The sequence below is a fragment of the Asterias amurensis genome, chromosome 1, assembly GCF_032118995.1.
Source record: "Asterias amurensis chromosome 1, ASM3211899v1".
Classification (NCBI taxonomy): Eukaryota; Metazoa; Echinodermata; class Asteroidea; order Forcipulatida; family Asteriidae; genus Asterias; species Asterias amurensis.
Genome location: NC_092648.1, coordinates 29,802,837 through 29,823,808, shown reverse-complemented (window position 1 = coordinate 29,823,808; position 20,972 = coordinate 29,802,837). Strand labels below are relative to the sequence as shown.

At 37.4% G+C, this 20,972-nt stretch overlaps 1 long non-coding RNA gene across 1 annotated transcript; it reads right to left on the bottom strand.

Moving 5' to 3' along the window:
* Positions 1 to 3,566: 3,566 nt before the first annotated feature.
* Positions 3,567 to 17,205, bottom strand: LOC139936179 (uncharacterized). The gene is made up of 2 exons (XR_011785910.1): positions 16,533 to 17,205; positions 3,567 to 14,859 (listed from the first exon to the last, which is right to left on the bottom strand). It is a non-coding gene; the product is annotated as an uncharacterized lncRNA (long non-coding RNA).
* Positions 17,206 to 20,972: the final 3,767 nt, after the last annotated feature.

The following is a 20,972-nucleotide window of genomic DNA, read 5'->3' as shown; positions in this document are numbered from 1 at the left end:
CGATAGTTCAAAGGTCCGTAGTCTGAGGTTCAACAGTCCGAAGGTTCGATAGTCCGAACGCACAAATTTCCCATAACAGCTAGGGGTTCATTAGTCCGAAAATGAAATAGGGTTTGTTTATCCAAACATTCGATGCGATCGAAGGTTGATTGATCTGAAGGTTCACAGGTCCAAAGGTACTGTAGTTCGAATGGACAATAAGGTCCGATAGCCCGAATCGGCGATCGAACCTTATTGTCAATTCGGACTATCGGACCTTATTGTCAATTCGGACTATCGAACCTTCGGACTAACAAACTTATTTTCAGAATAATAGGGTTTGAATGTGGAAGCGCTTTGAGACGCCCTTCGGGTGTTTAAAGCGTATATTATTTAAAAACCGACTATTGGTACTATTATCATTATTGTGGAAACATTTGGGGTGTCGGAGAGTAGAGCAGTCATCAACCCAACCGCAAAATTATGGCGAATTTGCTGAGACAAACGATTGCATATCGTAGAATATGAATTTGCTTAGTAATAGTGCATATACATGGTACTATTTACGGTTACAGCTCGATAGTCTGAAGGTTCGATGGTCCGAAGGTTCATTAGTCCGAAGGTTCGTTTGTTCGAAGGTTCGTTAGTCCGAAGGTTCAATAGTCCGAAGGTTCGATAGTCCGAAGGTTCGATAGTCCGAATTGACAATAAGGTCCGATTGTCCGAAAGGTTCGATCGTCGATTCGGACTGTCGGACCTTATCGCCGATTCGGACTACCGAACTTTCGGACCAGTGAACCTTCGGATCAATGAACCTTCAGACTATCGCATCAAATGTTGAGATTAACGAACCCCATTTCATTTTCCCGTTATGGGAAATTTGTGCGTTCGGACTATCGAACCTTCGGACTATTGAACCTTCGGACTACGGACTTTTGGGCGTACACCACTGTTTAATGGGCCCCATTTCAAAGAGCTGCTTAACAGGCAGTTTGTGCTAATCTCATTCTGTGTGATTTCCATTTGATAGCGCTGCTAACCCTATAAGATAATACAAGCTTCAAAATCACAAAAACTTGCTTAGCACAGAAAATTAATGCTTAGCAGAAGCTGGTTACCAGCCAAAAGTCCATGAAGTTTACATTGTCGCGATTGGTACTGGTGCCCCAACCATTTTTTGCTTAGCATAGTTGTTCAGCAGTATTTTTAGCTTAATGGATGTATGAAATTGGGCCCTGATGGTCCCCTCTTGCCAGCACTTGCACCTAAGCAAATTCTGCAACTAAATGCAGCAGTTTAATGTAATTGGTCCGAGGTCGGCTGTCATCTACATACATACCTTTCTTGAATAAGCTGCTGTTCTTAGCTCTGAATGATGCATGAATGTATATTTACATGTAATGTAAATGTACATTCACTAGGGGTGTAGCTCAAAATCTTCACTTGTCCTCAAAGCAGACATTTCTTTCACCAGCTAAAAAGGGATATTTTTTTCCCCAGCTGGCTCCCTCCATTGCTGGCAAGGCTGCTCCTAAGGTTGTCTGATGATGACTACCATTGAATCAGCAACCCTTTGGTATTGGGGACTGGGAGGGGGATGGGGTCGGGATTGAAGAAGTAACATGCCCACTGTAGTTGCAAATTTAAAGCTCTTCTACTATATTATAAACACACTTCAAACCTCCAATTCTACACTGAAAAATCCCCATGCTCCATACTACTGTCTTTGCATATTATATCTCCCAATTTGGTGCTCAAAATGTGTCATGGTGTAGTACCCCCCTTTTCCAATTGTGTATTGGAAATTTATGGAAATCTCCAGGCAGGTGGGGGGGGGGGGCATACCTCAGTGCAAGCACATGGTGTTTTAAAGCATGGAGGTAGATGGGAACCTTTTTTTGTTGTGGGTTGCCTGGGGCTGGGGGCATAAGGTAATCCTACTGTAAATCAATCCATATCTTCATTAAAGTCACAATTAATAGTAAATTCTCATCATCAGAGGTTCTGCTTATTTGAGTTTTAAAAACGCTAAAGTACAGAATCTCAATTCTGTTTCAAGTTTCTTTGCAAAGCCGTCTTCTTACAACGTAACTGTTACAACAGTCCCAGCTATCTTTTATAACGAGTCGACTACTATCCTGTTCAAATTTTAATGAATCCAAATCATAGTGCAATTTTACCAAGAACATTTGATTCAGCTTGGAGTATACAAATAGCACGACTAATAATTTAACAAATATGCGACTATAATGAAGGTAGAGTAAAATTATCAGTAGTAAACTACATAAGTAAAATCTTCATAAGTTACCCCCTACCAGTCCTATTTGGATTTCCTAACCACACCAAAGTAAAGCTAATAATGATCATCAGAACATGTTCGTATTTTCCAACAAGTCAAAGATTTTAAACCATTGTTTAGACCTCAAATTTCTCATGTTCAGAAAATTCACATCTGATGATCATCGCATACCTTACTGTAGTGTACAATTAAAACAAATCAACAAAAGGTAAGAAAACACTTTAAGGACACAATCAAATATATTTTGTTTTGTTTTATTGTGCGTTTTCAAAATTTCTTTTCCATTTTCTGTTATTATTTTCTTTTTCTCTTGTTACAGTTTTTATTTTTACCCCAGAGCTGCCAACTTCAAGATTCTGCACAAGGTTCCCTGAACATAGACCAATCTTTCCACATTTTGATGAAAATCTCCCCTTTTATGGAAACCTTCTTTTGTGTTGAATTTTTTTCTAATCATCTCCCTGAATGATGTACAAAATCTCCTGGATTGCAAGATGCAAATGTTGGCAGCTCTGGAATATCCCCATTTCTTTATCGATTAGTTGCATTAGAGAGTCAAAAAACCTGTAAAACCCTGTGGGAAAAAGCAGGAAAAACTCTCAGAATGCAACGTATAAAGAAAATGGGTTGCAATTTGTATAACAATGTTATTTATTTTCCATTTTGTTTTAATTTAAAATTTATTTGAACCCGTTCCTTTGTGAAGAGTTAAAGAGTGCTTTAAAAGCTGGACTTTTTTAAGCGTAAGCAATAATTGTGCAAAATGTACATTTCATAACAATAATTTAGTAGCCGATATTGAAATGAATTTAAAAAATTCCAAAAGGGCTACATTTTTTATCAATGTGAAACGATTCACTGTCTGGTCTTAATATTAGGACAGTTTAGAGGTACACATGTGCATGTTAGTGTATATTGCAATTGTAAGTTTTTGAGCACATGATACAGATACAAACAAAAAACCAATAACATTTTGACTGTTTTTTTTGTTTTAACTTAGATTCAAATGATGTACATAATTCACAAATAAGTGCATTTTTGTTCAGTTAACTGTAAACACCTTCCAACAATGACATAAAAAATTGATATGCAAGTTAACAAGCCCCAAAATGGTGTAATTCAAGACATACGTGTTGTTTGTCCCAACAATGTGTTTATGTGTAAACTACATACATGGTCAGCTGTACATGGTAGGTTGAAAAAGTATTATGATTTTTGAACATACAGATAGAAGTGGGAAGCAATTTGCATTTTGTTTACTGACACAATATTGACTTACATTTATAAGGCAAACAAAATTTCCCAAATGACAGAGTGAGCACACCAATCATGGTTCGACATTCTATGTCGTAATAAGGCGATACAAACTTTCAAACAATTGGAACATAAGAATTTTAAACTTTTGAGTCAAACACTTGTTTTGAGATTTGGGGTTTCAGAACATACAAATTTAATCGATAATTTATTATTCATTTTGTTAATTTTAGTGCATACAAATTTAATCGATAATTTATTATTCATTTTGTTAATTTTGGTGCAACACATTACCGTTTCTTTTCTTATTTTATGTCTTTTAAATTCGATACAATGTCATCACTGTTCGTTGAAAAATTAGCAGAATTAAATGTATGAGCATTACTTTTTATATGTCTATTTTAAGGTCTAGTTCAGTTACCATGGATTTTTCTTTTCATTGAACGTTTTCTCATGAAAACTAGATTTAAAGAATTCGGATGAAGTACATGAACTTGTCAAGTTATTTTTTATACTGTCTACGTAAACCATTGTCAGTTCCTTAAACTTAATATCTTTGCTAGATTTTGATTCTGGGAATTTATTATTATTATGTTTTTTTTTTTTTTCTTTTATATTTTTCCTTTTTTGATTTTCCACTTGAAGATAGATGTGATTAGAGGTACCAAATTCAACCATAATAGTTTATATAACAAGGTAAATACAGTGTATCTAAAATCATTGATATGTTGATTAGTGTACCATTTTCAGTAATATTTCTGACATTTTTTTAAACAAAATACCTACCAAAATGTACAAGGCAATTATCTAAAAAATATGCATATGATCACTTGAAACAAGTGTTTCAATTCGATAAATAAATTTTTTTTTACATGTACATGTCCAATGTATACCTTTTGGTATATCAAATAGAGTATCTTTTGATTCACGAGATGTTCACTTTACATTTTAACTTCTTTTTGTGTATGATTTTGGTTTTTTTAAATGACCATTTTCACATCAATACAGTTTCTAAAAGTAAAACTTCAATGTTGATGCCGTTTGTTTCAAATTGAGATACTAAGAAGAGTAGTGCACTTTTTTCTTCATTAAAATGCTTGTTTTTGTTTATAAATTTGTCCAGAAAAACCGGCCTCCTCATCTCCCCTTATAGCCGGCCGATTCCACCCACATTTTTTGAGTGTAAAAGTTGGATTTTTATTTCAAAATATTTTGTACTTAAATCAATCTATCCTCTGAATTAAAATAATGTATCTATGTATGTTACAAGTTAATACGATGGCCACTGAATAGTTTCATATGCAGCTAGTGTGGTAATATTGTTTTTATAGTAACACAATCAGATTGCCAGTGACAAAAATGGCCGTTTCAAAGGAATGTTAAATAACAAAATGAGTACCGTAAATGTCAGTTCTCAAAAAAGATTCAACAAATGGAATTCAAAAGTTGTTGGTAAAGGTTTAAAATACATCCAGTTGTAACATGATAAATTGTTTCGTTCAAAGATGTTTTAAAAGAGATAATCTGGTAATCGATTAACTTTTTTTTTATTATATCAACTTAATTGGTTTTAGTATGTTGAATGACAAATATTTTCTGCAATTATAACAGTCAAGGTATTTTCGCCCATAAGTTTAACTTTCAGTTTAGAGCAAGTAGGCGACCAGATATTATCAGTGAATTACAAAGTAAATGATGTCTTTCAAAAATGCTTGATATATTGATATTTCAACTTCACGATTTTTTCAATCACATTTTTCTTTTTTTGAAATGTCCGTCGTAAATATTAGTATCAAATTTGTTTCTTTAACTTTTTAAAATTCTTTTTGGCTTCTTTTCAAAATGCAGATTTTAAGAACCTGGATTTAATAATTAGGTCAGATTTTTGGCATTTTTGTACTTTGTAATCATTTTGGCTAAATTCAAAAGCAATGAACATTTGTCAGTCTTATTCATTGATACCCTTTGATTAGCTGCAAGTTCCCACGCCTCCAAGTTGTCCGACGCCCTTCCCACTGTCCAGTTCCCCTGTCACTACATCCTCCGTGTAAGTCCCTCGTCCTCAGTCCAGGTCCCTCATCCTCCGTCCAGGTCCATCGCTGATCCTCGGTCTTGGTCGTCCATCATCCATCCTCTGTCCAGGTCCATCGCCGATCTTCCGTCTAGGTCGTCCAGGTCCCTCGTCGTCCTCCATTTAGGTCCCTCGTCGTCCTCCATTTAGGTCCATCGTCGATCCTCTGTCTAGGTCATCTGTCGTCCAGGTCCCTTGTCTTCCTCCTCCGTCCGGGTCCATCGCCAATCCTCCTGTCTAGGTCGTCAGTGTCCCTCGTTCATCCTCTGTCCAGGTCCCTCGTCCTCCTCCATCGTTGATCTTCCGTCTAGGTCGTCTGTCGTCAAGGTCCCTCGTCATTTCCGTCCAGGTCCATCGCCGATCCACTGTTTAGGTCGTCCCTTGTCCATGTCCCTCGTTCATCCAGTCCAGGTTCCTCGTCCCTCCGTCCAGGTTCCTTGTCACCCCGTCCAGTTTCAGGTCCCTCAGCCATCCTCCATCCGAGCCAATCGTCGTCCACGTCAGGTGTTGTCAAGGTCTCCGGTCCCGTCTAGGTCCTGCGCTGGTTTGTATCCCTCCTAAGCTTAATCCCTCCTGCAGTGGCCCAATTACCTCACTCTTTTGTCAATCCCCTCGTCCGCGCACCAGCCCGTTTTTTCCTTTGTTTTCAGTCTAGACAGTCTACTCCACTCATCTCAAAACAGCACATCAAGTTCAAACAACCAGACCGCTTTCCCTTACGTTAGCATGTGTCTACCTTCAAAACCATGTGACGTCTTGCGTACCCCACTTCCATCTCTTCCCTCTGTCAAAAAAACTTGAAGTGGAGTAGGCAGGTGACCTCACACAGCACGAAGGAATCAAAGCAAAAGAGAAAGTGGCCAGGCTATCTTCCTCTTATCTTCACTATGTCATTTGCAGTCACATTCCTTAAGTTCTTGGTCACTGGTCAGCTTATGTACTCTATGTATTTCACTAGTCCCCACTCATTCCAGGTTCCCATCGCACTACGCCCTTCGGTTGAATTTCACCCTCCACCATCATTTATCCCTGCACTAGGTCCATCCACATCAAACTCTTTGCATGGGCATTCAAGTGAATAAGTTAGTGGTAGATTTTCATTACTGCACGATTCTAACAGGCATCGTAGGGTCAAACCTTCCCCCAATGTGAAATGGGTTGAAATAGCCTTCACTCCCGGAAAATATCAATGTATCATGGATGTTTACTGCATCTGTTAAAGATAGAAAAAAACTCCCCCCAAGAAAGCACCCAATAGCCATGCAATTCAGCACAATTATTTGAAAAATTCAAAAATTTACATGAACAACCGTACCAGACCTCAGTGGGGAACCTCGGCATGTGTCAGCGTGTACTAGAAACCATGTCCTAACCATCCAAGATGCCAATGCTAGGAAGAGACCAAATAGCTGGAGTGTATGCTTTACGAATGGGAGTGAAGCTTCCCTTGCAATCTGTAGCTTTAAAACAAAACAAGGCATTCTTTTCCCTATTGCGCCAACAAGTGGCTTTCGCACACATGCATTTGTTAAGATGTCTATTTTTAAGAAAAACAATTTCACTTGACCATGCATTTACATTCTTAGAATTCATTTTGAAAAACAATTTACAATTTTGTCGAGTTATGGTCTTCAGATAAATTATAAAATGACTTCCTACCAAGCGATGCAAGCACATTCTCCGTTACAAAGTAATTAGCAGCACGGCGACACGATCAGTCAAAAATTTGCAAACGTCATCCAGCAACGCCACATTTTCATCCGTATCTGCAATGCAACTGTACTGAAACATATTCCATCCCCATGCTTACAAAAACCCAACCACAACACTTTACATAGCGGTTATACTCTATCGGTCAGAAACAATTTCCCCATCATTTAATAACACTTTATCCCACTTTAAGAATTTCAACCACAAACGGTAACCAGAAAATTCTCACCAAACCGAAGAAGCTTTTACTTTAACCCGTCATCTCATTTCATGGGCACAGTAAGATTTACATCCGCTTTTTCCATCTGCAACTCAAGACAAACAAAATCTTTTCCCACATGTTACCCAATTACAAGCAAACTATTTTTCCCACAACTTTTATGAACACAAACATTTTCCCTCCAATCTTTTCCTCTCCAATTTTTCAATACATCTTGAAAGTTTTGCATACATGTACACCTTAAACACCATTTTTTTTGGAAGATCTATCACCGACACGTGCTTATTTTTCAACTGTAAATTATTTCCATTTCCCCCCCCCCCCCATTTCATTACAAACAAACCACTCCTCAGTATTATCTACTGTTCACCCTTCATTAAGCATTCATATTTCTTACTAAATTTCCGATACATTTTCATCATCTACAGCAAATCATTACGGGATGTTGGGATTTGGACAAAACGGGAAATACCTTTCGTACAATTCACGTTTTTACAATTGTAGAACATGTATCACATTTGAAGTAACAGAACTTGCACACAATGATCCGCTCAGCAATTCTTTTCTATAATCTGCAATTAAAAATAGACCTGAAAACTTAACCCCACCCCTCTCCCCGTCCATTCTGGAACCGTACACACAAATGTTTAACAAAAAATTACAGTAACACATGTTAAACACAATTAATCTCAACTCTTGAAGAAAACACCTACATTAATTATAGTAGACCACAATTACGCCACCGATTAGCGCATGTATACAAAAAGCATAGACAAATCCCTGGCGCTGAAACTTGCTTCAATATTCAAGTTGTAATGCAAGAAAAGATTTACCCCAATACAAGTCGACCCAAACCTAAATTTTATGCAAGCGTTCATGAGTTGAAATGCAATTGATAATCAAGAACTTACTTTTTGCTCGAAAAAGTCTCAGACTTGGGAAAAAGGTCATTGGTGTAAACAGTAGGGCCAACCAACTTGCAATTTGCTCTTGAGGGGTCTCACATTTACTGGCTTGATGGGACGATCAAATGCATAGAGAAACTGGGACAACATGAGCGAGGATTCTTGAAATGATGCTTGCAAACTAATGCTGCGAGAGTCGAATCTTGCGTGGTGATCTCTTATGGACTTTACTGGGTTTCATTCCTTATTGACGATACAGAGCAATTTTTCCCTCTCGGATTCAAATTCTGAAGATCCAATTCTTTATTCTATACGGGACTTTAGCGTGTACAGGAGTTCTATCTGTAAGGAGGAAGAAAAACACCCCCAATCCCAAGCCCAAAACAAAACACAACGAAGTAATACTCAGTTAACCACCCAAACCCACCAACAACTCAGTTTATCACCAACCCACTGATAAGCTCAGTTAGCTTTTACAAATGTTGAGTACAAGTTATTTGTTACAATCACAAGTTTTTTCAATGGATATCCGGCACAAAACATTGAGTGCTTACCAAATTAATGGCCAAAAACATGGCAACAAAACAATCAGATCCACGACTACACCACTTGCCTGTGCTTTTCACACTTGCACCATCATACTTCCACGAATCTTAAACCAAGTGGGGATCACAACAATAGTAGCCGAGCTCGGACTCTGGAAAAGAATAACACATTATTCCGCCCTTCCCTAGTCTAAAACAATTATAGTTACAACGCGCTTTAATTTTTAACATTTTTATCATAGATAATCTGAAATTTTGTTAAAAACAATGGCGTGAAAATAAAACCGGGTACTTTGTACACACAAATTTAAGTTATTCATTTAAGTTGCTTTATCATTAAATCAACGAGCGTTGTTCAAGCATAGGGGCTGAATTTAAATCCATTTGAATATCACAAGAGGGAGGAGTAAATGGGTAAACATACAAATCTTATCTAACCCTTGCTTCACAGTGGACCACGACTTGGAGACACGAGTTTATGCCAACTCACACAAAAGAATTCCAGGTGCTGAAATCACAAATTATCTCAACCAGGCCAGCAAAAAGGCAAACTATTATTTCTGGAAAGAAAAAACAGATTATCTCGCCCTTCCCTCAAAACCCCAACACAACAACCACAATCGCTATACGAACTTCACATGTAAGTTAACCCAACATTAATTTCCTTTTAAATTCAGAGAAATACACTCACAGAGATAAAAATCTTTCAGTAATTTTGATTTCTTTTCAAAAGTGTAATGGTTGAATTCCTGGCAATGTACCGTGTACACACATACGCATCTCGTTTTTATCATACAACATCGCTATTACTTCACTACAAGACTCAATTCTAACAATTATTTTGATGATAACAAGTCACCTGTGTCAAAAAGTACAGCGCTCAAATTAACTCGTAGGGCAACTGATGATACTCGGGTATTAACCTGTTGTGTTACAAAAGCCTGTGAAAATCCACCTATCCCAGACACTAGATCATTTACCTACAGAGATGCAAAAAGAAAATGGGAGGAAGGGGAAAAAACAAAAAAAAACGCGAAAAACCCCACAAAACTGAAGCACACGCTGATCAAGTATTAAAATATAAAAACATTTGATTTTAACCAAAAAATAACGAAATTAAACCAAAACAGACGTCAAACTGAGAGACTTCAGGTTGCCAAGTGGCAGCAGATAAACCATTGCTCTAAACATTGCTCAGATTTTAGTAAGCAAAAGGAACAGTAAGTCTATTGTCACCTTTTTATCTGAATACTCTCCAAATAATCAAGCAAGAAGTAAATTACTTTAACAGAGTAAGCAGTCTTTGATGAACGTGCATTTTGGTTAGGCAAAATTGTTGATGCTAAGAAGCTATAACGCAACGAGGTAGGTTAACAAAATCACCTGACGAAAAGCATGACAGGACTCAATAGTGGAGCCAAACGTTTAACTGAAGGTGGACCTGATGTAAACAAATGGTACGAGAGCAGTGTTTCAGATGTAAACCGCTGGACGATGCATTTTCTTGAGATGCTTTCACATGGTGCAAATGCTTGAGAGCTGTATGATAACAAAATGCAAACACAAAAAGGTGTCCCCTAGCTACCCTAATTGCTAAACAATGGCAAGTGTTAATCTCAATTGCAAACTAACCCATCACGTTTGAAGAACATTCACTTTTAAATATAGCACCATTGAAATTCAGTTGATTGGTATTGTTAACATGCAAAGGTTGGATCCCTTAACAGAAATGTTAATCAAGTTTTAACAGGTGTTTGGGTGCATTCATTCTGTGATACAAGATAAATTGAAAGAATAAATTCTTTTTCAAATGATAGGACTGTTATTGCAGGTTGAGAGTGGGTACAACTGACAAAATTGATCAACAACTGTTAATAGTTAAAAGCGTTTTTCTTACAGATATTTCAGTGGAAAGAAGTGGGACGTAAATTAAAGAAAACAATCTACTAATGAACTTTGGAAGAAGGAAAATGCTTTACCGTCACTACTACCGACTATTAGCCAGATGATGTGCAGGGGAGTACACTTGATTAGAGACAGAGAATGTTGGTTGCATAACGAAGGCATTATCTTTGTGAAAATGGAGAGTGCCAAAGCATGTAGCTGTATACTGGTTGGTTGGCGGGTTGAAAAACGGATAAAACGAGAAACACAGCAGCGCAGATCATCACAAAAGAACCACCTGGGTTATTGCAAAAGCAGGGGGGAAACAAAAATACCCTACACGCTGGTGGAAAACCTACAATCAATTTTATCATGAACACAGAGTTGTCAGCCAAAAATGAGGTTAGAGCGAAATGGTGAAATATTAAAAAAGGTAGATCAAAAAGAAAACTAAAAACATCGAAAGTTCTTTCTTGAACACAACTAAAATGCAACAGATTCACCCAAAAGCTGAAGAAGTGTGTGGTTGTAGAAGGCGACAGTGGAGACCATACATAAGGAGAGATTCGATTAGTCATCAATGGTGTGTGTGACACGAGAGGTTTGGAGGAAGCAGGTGGTGAACGAATGGTGATCAATCCATGCTAATTTCTTCACGATGAACAGTGTGCGAGCAGACTTGCGAGTTCTGCTGGATGAGGTTTATTAGGTACAAAAACAAAACGGGTTATGTGAAGCCCTAACCTAAATTACACATGTGCACAACTTCCAAAACCAAATCAAATTCCAAACATGATGCCAAATACTTTCGTCTTAGCTGTTGTTAGTTGTCATGTACATACAAGGTCGAACCTGATCATACAAGTATTTTCTTTAAGGGTCCACATCTTAACCATGAGAATACTTTTGTCTTGGCTGTTGGTAGTTGTCATACAAAGTCTGTTACTTTTGGCGTTTGTCCATGGAGATTAACTCCACTTATCAATGAGATACAAGGTTCAAATTCTTTCCTTTTTCCTTTTTTCTTTTATCCTTAGCTTTACCTGAACTTGGTTCTTGGCATTTTTCTTCTTTTTCTTTTGTCCATGGCTTTACTTGAACTTGGTTCTTGACATTTTTCTTTTATCCTGAGCTCAACTCGGTTCTTGGCAGTTCTCTTCTTTCTTTAACCATTCCTTAGCTTTTCTTGAACTTGGGTTCTTGGTTTTTTTCTTCTTTCTTTAATCCTTAACTTTACTTGAATTTGATCCTTGACATTTGTCTTCTTTCTTTTATCCTTGGTTTTACTTGAACAGGATCTTGGCAGAGGATTTCAAGACTTTTGACAGGAAAAGACGGATCAACAGAATGACGCTATCTTCATGCGCATTATGTACATCTACATGTAGCAGCAATTCTAAAAGTGGATGGAAAGCAGAAAAACACAAAACATATCCCAAGGAAACGACCAATGCAAGTACACTACACACGAGTAAATTGCAATTGATGCTAGTTGACTTTATCATATTCTGTCCTTGCTGTTAGGCTCACAAAAACACGACAATTATCAAATTTTTGACTTTGAACTTCTTGGAGTTGATTTAGATGTTTTGCAGTACACTAAGCGTCTTGTCTTCATGATTGCTTTTAGTTTTCATAGTGATAAATGGGTGCAGTATTTTCTTTGAACCTTGATGTGATCCAGCAGTAAATAAATAAAAAACCTTTCAAATGTGATCCTACTCCACAAGAGCTACCCAGCCAAAGATCTTGCAAACTTGGTATGTGACCTTGAAGTTTGATGGCATGATGATACCGAGGTACTTTTTCTGTCCAAATGTAGACCTACATTTAAAATTTGAGAGGGGGGAAGAAATCTTTCTACAACAACTCCTATCTCTACCGGGTTATTTTCATATCAAATCAGCCATTGAAATTTCAAGAAATTGCAGCTTGTTTTGAGCTTTGTCAAAAAGTACATGTAGATGCAGTTTACATAAACTACTTGATTAAATGCAGTTTTCATTTAATTAAAAAAAACCTTTCAAAAGCGGTGTGAACACTACGTTTTTACAGCTGGAGACATTGAGAGCTTGTCTTTGGTTAGCAGAAGAGACCAAGTTGAACTCGCGATGAAATCCTGAGCATCTATTTCAATCAAACCACCGACCTACATTCAAAACTCAATAGGGATGGAAAAAACCTAACACAAGCAAGATTTCCCTAATTAAGTAAATTTAAGTTATAATTTAATTCACATTGGCAATTTAAGAAAATATTGTCTTTTTTTTTTTTTTTTTAAGCATTTTTTTCTGATTGAAACTCGCATAATCTTACTGTTTTAAGGGTATTTCACAAGCGTTGTGGCATACAGGTACACCTTCAAGGTTTTAGGGCGCATTCATATCTGGACAGCCGGGTAGCCGAGCAGCCAAAACCTACAGCTCAAACACTGGGAGAAAACACAGGGAGGGGGAAAAACGTCCATGGCAAAGCACACCATTTGATGTATCACAAAAATGTGTCAAGTATAGAATCTTTAAGTGCCAAGATTTAAAAAGTGGACCACAATCCACAAAATTGATTAAAATATCCTTTCATCATTAACAAGGATAATGCATATTTTTCATGCAATAAAAGATACTTTTAAAGATTTTGACCTTTAAAAACAATGCGATTTTTTTACCATATTCTGTGCACGCGGGTTTACGAGGTTTCAATTAGTTCTTGCCCATGAGCGTGAAGAGTCTTATGTTGAATTGAATGCATGCAGCTTGCCTTTCATGTCGACGGTGGTTGAGAAATCTACATAACACAAAAACTTAAAAGAGGGAAAACAACCAAAACCTACAATAGCACAAGCTTATTGAGTGACGACTCATTGGTCAAGCATATTCAGACATTATCCATTTGAATTGAATGCTATCGGATGACAAACTTAAAATGATCACGTCCCTTTGCTAGATAATAAGCTTTTAACTTGTTACTGATTCAAATTATTTTTTTTAGTGCTAATTGTTGAATATTGAGTGATTATTAAGTTTTGTTTTTCAAAACGATAAAATTGTAGACTTTCGGGTTTAATTTTATTTTTTAAAGAACCTGTTTGGCAAAGTTTATACACATCAGCGACTGTCAGGGAAACTGGTACCACGAATTGACGCTCAGTATCCGAGTTGTACACACCAAAGAAGAGCGAAGTCATCTGTATACAAAACGACACTCGATAGAAAAAAAAGAAAACGCCCCAAGCCACATCTCTCATGAATGGTTAAACAACTGGAACACATCCCTTGAACTGAAACACTCCAATCTGAAATTTATAAAACAACGCTCTAGAATTTCCTTCAACACAACGGATTCATCCTTTTCAGTGAATATTTACGATTCTTGTGGTATCCATTTTCTGGCATGTTTCTTCAGTGAATCTTGACCTTTTTTAGCGTGCGAGTGCTCCACTAGGACCAATCATCTTGTGTTTATTTCCATGTTCATGAGTGATTAAGCAGGTAGACTTGCAGCATTTCTTCCTGGCTTTGAGAAACTACGAAAAAGAAAACACACGAAACAAAACCCTTCCCTTCCGGGTGGAATAATGGTGACACATTTTTACAAAAAAATTGTTCTTGCAGCTTGAATCTGGTGTTTAACTGCTGTATTCTTCATGCTTAAAATGATGCTGCACGTTGTGCTTACAATTGTTGGTTGATATTTTTTTCACATTCAATAACTGTTAACTCACAATGTTTCTGTTGGCTAAACTTATCCAGAGGTTGAAGTAACAAAACAAAATAAAATAATAAGATTACCGAACGCTTGTGTAGAACTGAACTTCTGAAGGTGCAATACTTAAACCAGAACTCTGAAATTGTAGACTGTATCACCTAGGGCATCATCAATTAGAATTTGCAAAATCCAAGACTCGAGTGTCCCTCTTATTGAACTTGGCAGTCTTCAAAGTATGCAAGATGTCTCAATTGTATCATGATTTACAAATCATTGTTGCCTTTTATCTAAATAAAATGGAGAAATTGCATTGTGTTCAAAAACTGATAAAAGGAAGATTGCAATCTGTCTGGCTTCAAACAATTAATTTGATTCAGTGACCAAAGAAAAACGATGTAGAATTCTAAATTCACAATGACAAGAGCGGTTAACTGTTTGTCCATAAATATAATAATCCCATGTAGACCTCTTGAATAAGGACGCATAAAATCAATGATGGTGTTGTGTAAAGAAAGTTCATCTCTATTTCTCAATGTTGTTTTTGATATTTTGTTGTGATCAGGACAAATGAAGAGAGGATAAAGTTCAATATTCTTCACAAGGTTTTTCAAAACTTGGGGGGGGGGGGGGTCTGAAGCACACCGCATTAAAACAAGGTCTTTGGAATGTTTTGTAGTTGGTGTTTATCTTCATTTAAAAGCAATACTGTGCATTCTGGAGAATTCTATAAAAAAACTGTAACTATTGCATCCATAACAGATAATCCAGAAAAGATGACTTTGAGTTTTAGATGAAAAAAAAAACCAGAACAATGGTTTCAAAACAACCTGCTTATATCAGATACCAAGTTTTTCTTCAAAAGAAATATTTCTTCGTTTTCAAAAAAGAAAGTCATGAATTGTGCTTGACCTTGATACATGAAAAATAGTTTGACAAAAGGACAAATTCCTTGAACACAATGTTGCTTTACCCTGGAGAGTGGAAATATATTCCTCTTGACTCGTTCGACCATAAGTGGTGTTTGTTGTGAAATACATGTGCTTTACAATTACATTCATGACACACTGTCTGTGTCAACAGCCAATTGACAACAAATTCACGATAAAAAAAACATTAATATCCATAATTTCAACAATCAGAAGACAAAAGTCAAGATGGGGGGGGGGAAAGAAATTATAACATTCATTTAAATTACAACCACCTTCCTCATATAGATTCCTAGTCCTATCCAAAGTCCAAAGCGAACAAAGTCACAAGTCAAATGACTTCAAGTTGGCAGTTGGGCCGCAAGTTAAGTAACATATCATGTATTTCTACCAATTTCCATGACAAATCTTGTATAGCTAGTAAGTAGTAGTATCACAAGTAGTTTCATAGAAAGTCATAAAATTACCAGGCATTTTAAAATTATTTCTGACGAAATCAAATAAATATGAATAGGCCCATATAGACTGCTGAGATGCACGAATAAGTTAGCTCATCAGATGAAAATGTTGGAATATTTGACAGAACAATAGGCATACTTTATGGGTGAATCAGACTTCAATTCAAAGTTCAAAAAAACAACGTTGCAAAGAAACGAGACAATGAAGACACACAAAGCTTCACTTTTTAAACCAAAGCATTCTCTGTGTGCCAGCAGGCCAACAAAATTATTTCAACAGTTAAATTTTTCCGTACTTGATATGGTGTAGGCCTACTTGATTAGGTGTAGGCCTACTTGATAAGTTTTATTTCAGGCTGTTTTCGATGTGGTTCTATTTCTATATCAACTAGGCCCCCCTAACTAAAAGCTCAAAAATTATAAATTAGCATAATTTGAATAAAATGATTTCCAATAAATAAAATAGCCCATGTAGGATAAAACCAATCCGACTAGCTAGTACGACTAGAAAACAAGAATACAATTATTATTTTAGGTAAATCTTTTTAAAAAGTTCAGAATGTGTTCTTATCTTACCACATTTTTTGCTCGATTCTCTTGCGCTTGAACGAAGTTGGCTTGGGTACCGGTTCGAGACTGGCCACACTCTTGGTAAAAACCTTCCGCAGTGGACAAGCCCACATGACAAATTTACTTTCTTTTAGTAATTCACCAGAAACTGACCCATGACAACTCAACTTGATTCTTCGAGACATTACATACAAGGAATTTTGTTCAGCCACTTCTTCCAGATTTATTTACTCCCCATCCTGCTGTGTCGACTAAAACGCCCACAGAATAAAGTCATACTCAAGTAAGGCCTACCACACGTTCTATAGTCAGTGTTAATCTACAATTGTCTAACTGAAGAAAATTTGTTATCTTGTTATGGTGTAGAGACTCAAGTGTTGAGAAAAAAGGTGACGTTTGCTTGCAGAAAAGTCGGACATGTTGCTTGGAAAACATTTTTGATGTGAACAATTTTGTCATACAGACAAAGAAATGGTGGAGAAACTCGCAAGTCGTTCCTTGAATCACAAATTATCAACCAGAAATACAAATCACGCAAACCTAAACCGACACTTATGCCAGAAAAGACCTTCCTGATGACAAAACCAAGAGAAAATGGGCCAAAATCGAACAAACGACCAGCTGGATTTACTCACACACCGAGCGCAAACCAAGTAGATCGCTGCTGATGACGCCCTGTAATTTCTAGATCCGTCGGGGGTTTATATACCAAATAAAACCGATTTACTGCGATATCCTTTACCATCGAAGTGTAGCGCTACATCGGGCGGTCACGTCAGCGTTATGTAGACTCTTTTCAAGTCATTTGCTTTGACATGTTTCATAAAACATCAGAAAGAGGGAAGCAACTATCTTATTTTACAAACAACATTACAAATAAAATAAATAAAAATTGTCCTGTAGTAGTTTAGTTAGGAATTGTACTTTAATCACAAGTAAAATTGTGGTATATTTTGTATTTTCTTCGACAGTAATTTTCAGTAACGACTGCAATACCTCTAGCGTCAAGAATTTGTTGTAAACAACCTTTTGTCAACACACTGACGCGCGTATGAATATTTCTCGTAGGAAGTGGGAAGTCGGTCGCACGACGCATACGTCACAAACCGCAATATTGATGATGACGTGCCAAAGTTATTTGTATGTTTTTGTTGTTGTCTGGCTATCCCCCTCTCGGCAGTGTGTTGCAACAGTTGCGCAATGACATTGCAAGCAATCGTGTTTAAAACGTTTCGACAAATTTAAAAATAGAAATTGCATCTGATTGCGAAGAACATAGAGTATGCACAGGACCTTTTCTTTTTCGGCTACTGTTCAAATTGACATTCAACAAAAAATGCAATTCTTCCACCACGGCTCTCTCCCCAAATAAAACGTGTTTTAAAATCATTTTGCGAGATTTTTGCAGAGTTATGGTATACGGCCTACTTAAAATTGTGCAACCAAGAAAAAAGATTCAGTTCCAAAATGTTGTTATAACCATGGATGGAGGTAGAAATAGACTGACCTCCTTCCATATGCCCTAATATAATGTAAACTACGGAGACCGTGCAAGTTTCGCCTAAGCTGCTCCTCAGTGCCCTATGGGAAGCTCTCTGTGGGGAGCCGTCTGTCAATAGTGTTTGGCATGTTTGGTATAGCAATAATAGATGTAAACCATAGAAAGTGTTGCCATATCCTTTTTATGATTGACATACCAGTAGTATTTGTTGTGTGTAAGTTTATGGTTTACAAACCATGAACATGCAATAAACATTTATAAATCACGAAACCATAATAATTGAAGCATCAATTATTCATGGTTTGAAGCATCAAATTCATGGTTTTAAACCATAAAAATTGAAGCATGACAATCATGGTTTACAAATCATGGTTACAAACCATGAAAATTGAGGCATCTTAAAAACCATGGTTTATAACATGAAAATTTAAACGTGAAAATCATGGTTTATAATCTATGAAATCAGAGGCATTTTCTGTACATGTACATGTCACGTGTAAAACCCCTTTCACATGAGAGCAATTTAACAAGGGAAGTACGTGAACATTGCAGGTTACATCGTGACCTATTCCGACACACTCCGACGTGATCCCTATCATGTTCCAACAAGTTATTTTCGCACATTTATTATACTCTGTTGGGTTGGCCCATCGTTGGCCAATAAACAAAAAAAATTGAACACTTGTATTACGGCCGAGAATAAGTTTGAGTCAAAAGTTGAATTTGTACTCGTTTTAAAAATTGTAGCCTAATCAATTGAATTGAATTCGAATCGCACACTGCATTTAAGTTTGTCGTGTCGTTAATGAGTTATGGCTCCCCGATAAGCTGGCAATAAAATACTCGGTACTTTTCTCATTGGGCTTTGTTAGATGCGTGTCCGTGTTGATTACATTTCATGAGCCTTCAATTTATAAAAATCCCCCTGTGTGTATTGCGCCGATGTGTAATTTCTTGCACCCCCCCCCCCAAAAAAAAGGGAAAAAAAGAAAGAGAATAACATGTTAACAATTTAGTAATAAATAATTAAGTCCCCCCCCCAACTACTCACCCCTCTTCTTAATAAACCTGCTATATAAAGTTGCTATCATCAGAACAACACTTTTCATATAAATTAAAGGAACACATTGCCTTGGATCGGTCGAGTTGGTCTTTAAAAGCGTTTGAAACCGTTTGTTATATGAAGTAGAATATAGTGATCCACACAAATTTGCCTCGAAATTGCGTGGTCTTCCTTTTACTTTGCGAACTATAACACGGTCGGACAATTATGGTGGCCCTGAAGGGACATCGCATATCGCAAACGTGTGCGCATACGTATGCAATGTCGTGAAACAATTCGCGAATATGTGCGCACACGTATGCAATGTCGTGAAACAATTCGCAAATATGTGCGCACACGTATGCAATGTCGTGAAACAAATCGCGAATATGTGCGCACACGTATGCAATGTCGTGAAACAATTCGCGAATATGTGCGCACACGTCTGCGAATATTATTTGCGATGTCGTGAATTTTATTGCATACCATGTTGCATACCTTTGAATAAAATGTCTAATGATCTGGGGGGTTTCTTTCCAACAGTGAGATAAGCGGTAGTCATTGCAGCAGTAGTCTTTGTTGTGAGGCAAGCGAGGCGTGTGGTCGTCCTTGGCCTGGTGCTAAGTTCCTGGGTATACACATGCTTTACAGAGGGAGCCTGCTGTAGCGCCACAGTACTCCCTAGATCGGTAACAAATTATCCACAACTATGACATCATCCTAATGGTATGCAACATGGTATGCAATAAAATTCACGACATTGCAAAACAAATCGCACTCGTGTGCGCACATATCCACGATTTGGTTCACGAAATTGCATACGTGTGCGCACATATTCACGATTTGGTTCACGAAATTGCATACGTGTGCGCACATATTCACGATTTGGTTCACGAGATTGCATACGTGTGCGCACATATTCGCGATTTGTTTCACGACATTGCATACGTGTGCGCACATATTCGCGAATTGTTTCACGACATTGCATACGTGTGCGCACATATTCGCGATTTGTTTCACTAAATTGCATACGTGTGCGCACACGTTTGCGTTATGCGATGTCCCTTCGGGGCCACCGTAGACAATACACATGTAAAAATGTAAAGCCCCTTTCACACGGGAGCCATTTAGCAAGGCTCTTGCTAATATTGATAAATAATTGTATAATAGCGTCGATTGTAAAATTTTACAAATTTTATATCCCATAAAGGCAAGAATATCTACTGTCTCTACTGTCTCTAAGTCTCTACTGTCTCTACTGAAGCTCTCTTGCAAAATCTTATCAATTTGTTATCTAAGCATGGAAGAATTCCTCATCAAGGGCGGGACGACCCCAGTTAAACAATTAAATTACTGCCGTGTGAACGCGTGATCATGGGGTAAAAATAGAGCCTATGGCGCCAATGCACCTCGAAATGTGACGTCAGATGTTCAGATTATAACATGGAGAACCTTCTTCAAAATGATTATCCCGCCCCTGTCCTTCGTCATTGTTCTTGTCCTTGAATCTGATATCAGTCTATGGTGTGTGAGGTGTGAGGGTGTTTGATATGACGTCATAATTATGCAAGCAACGCGAGAGATGGCGAGATACACGGCAAGCTGAATGGCCATATTATTGTTGGTATTTTCCAAATAAATTGTCGACTTATCAACCAGAATTTCGATATGAAAATGGCTTCATAAAATAAACCGTTTAATGTACAGTGTACACCGATATGGGGCAATAAACTTGCATGCTGACTGAACAATTGTGTGGTCAAGTAGCAGAGGAACCAAAAATGAAAAGTCCACCGTCGGCACTTTTTATGGAGGTCACAACGTTACTGGCGTTTACAAAATCAGGAACGAAATTTACGATCTTGGTCGTAAGCTTGATAAAACCACCACTTCTCGTTCATTG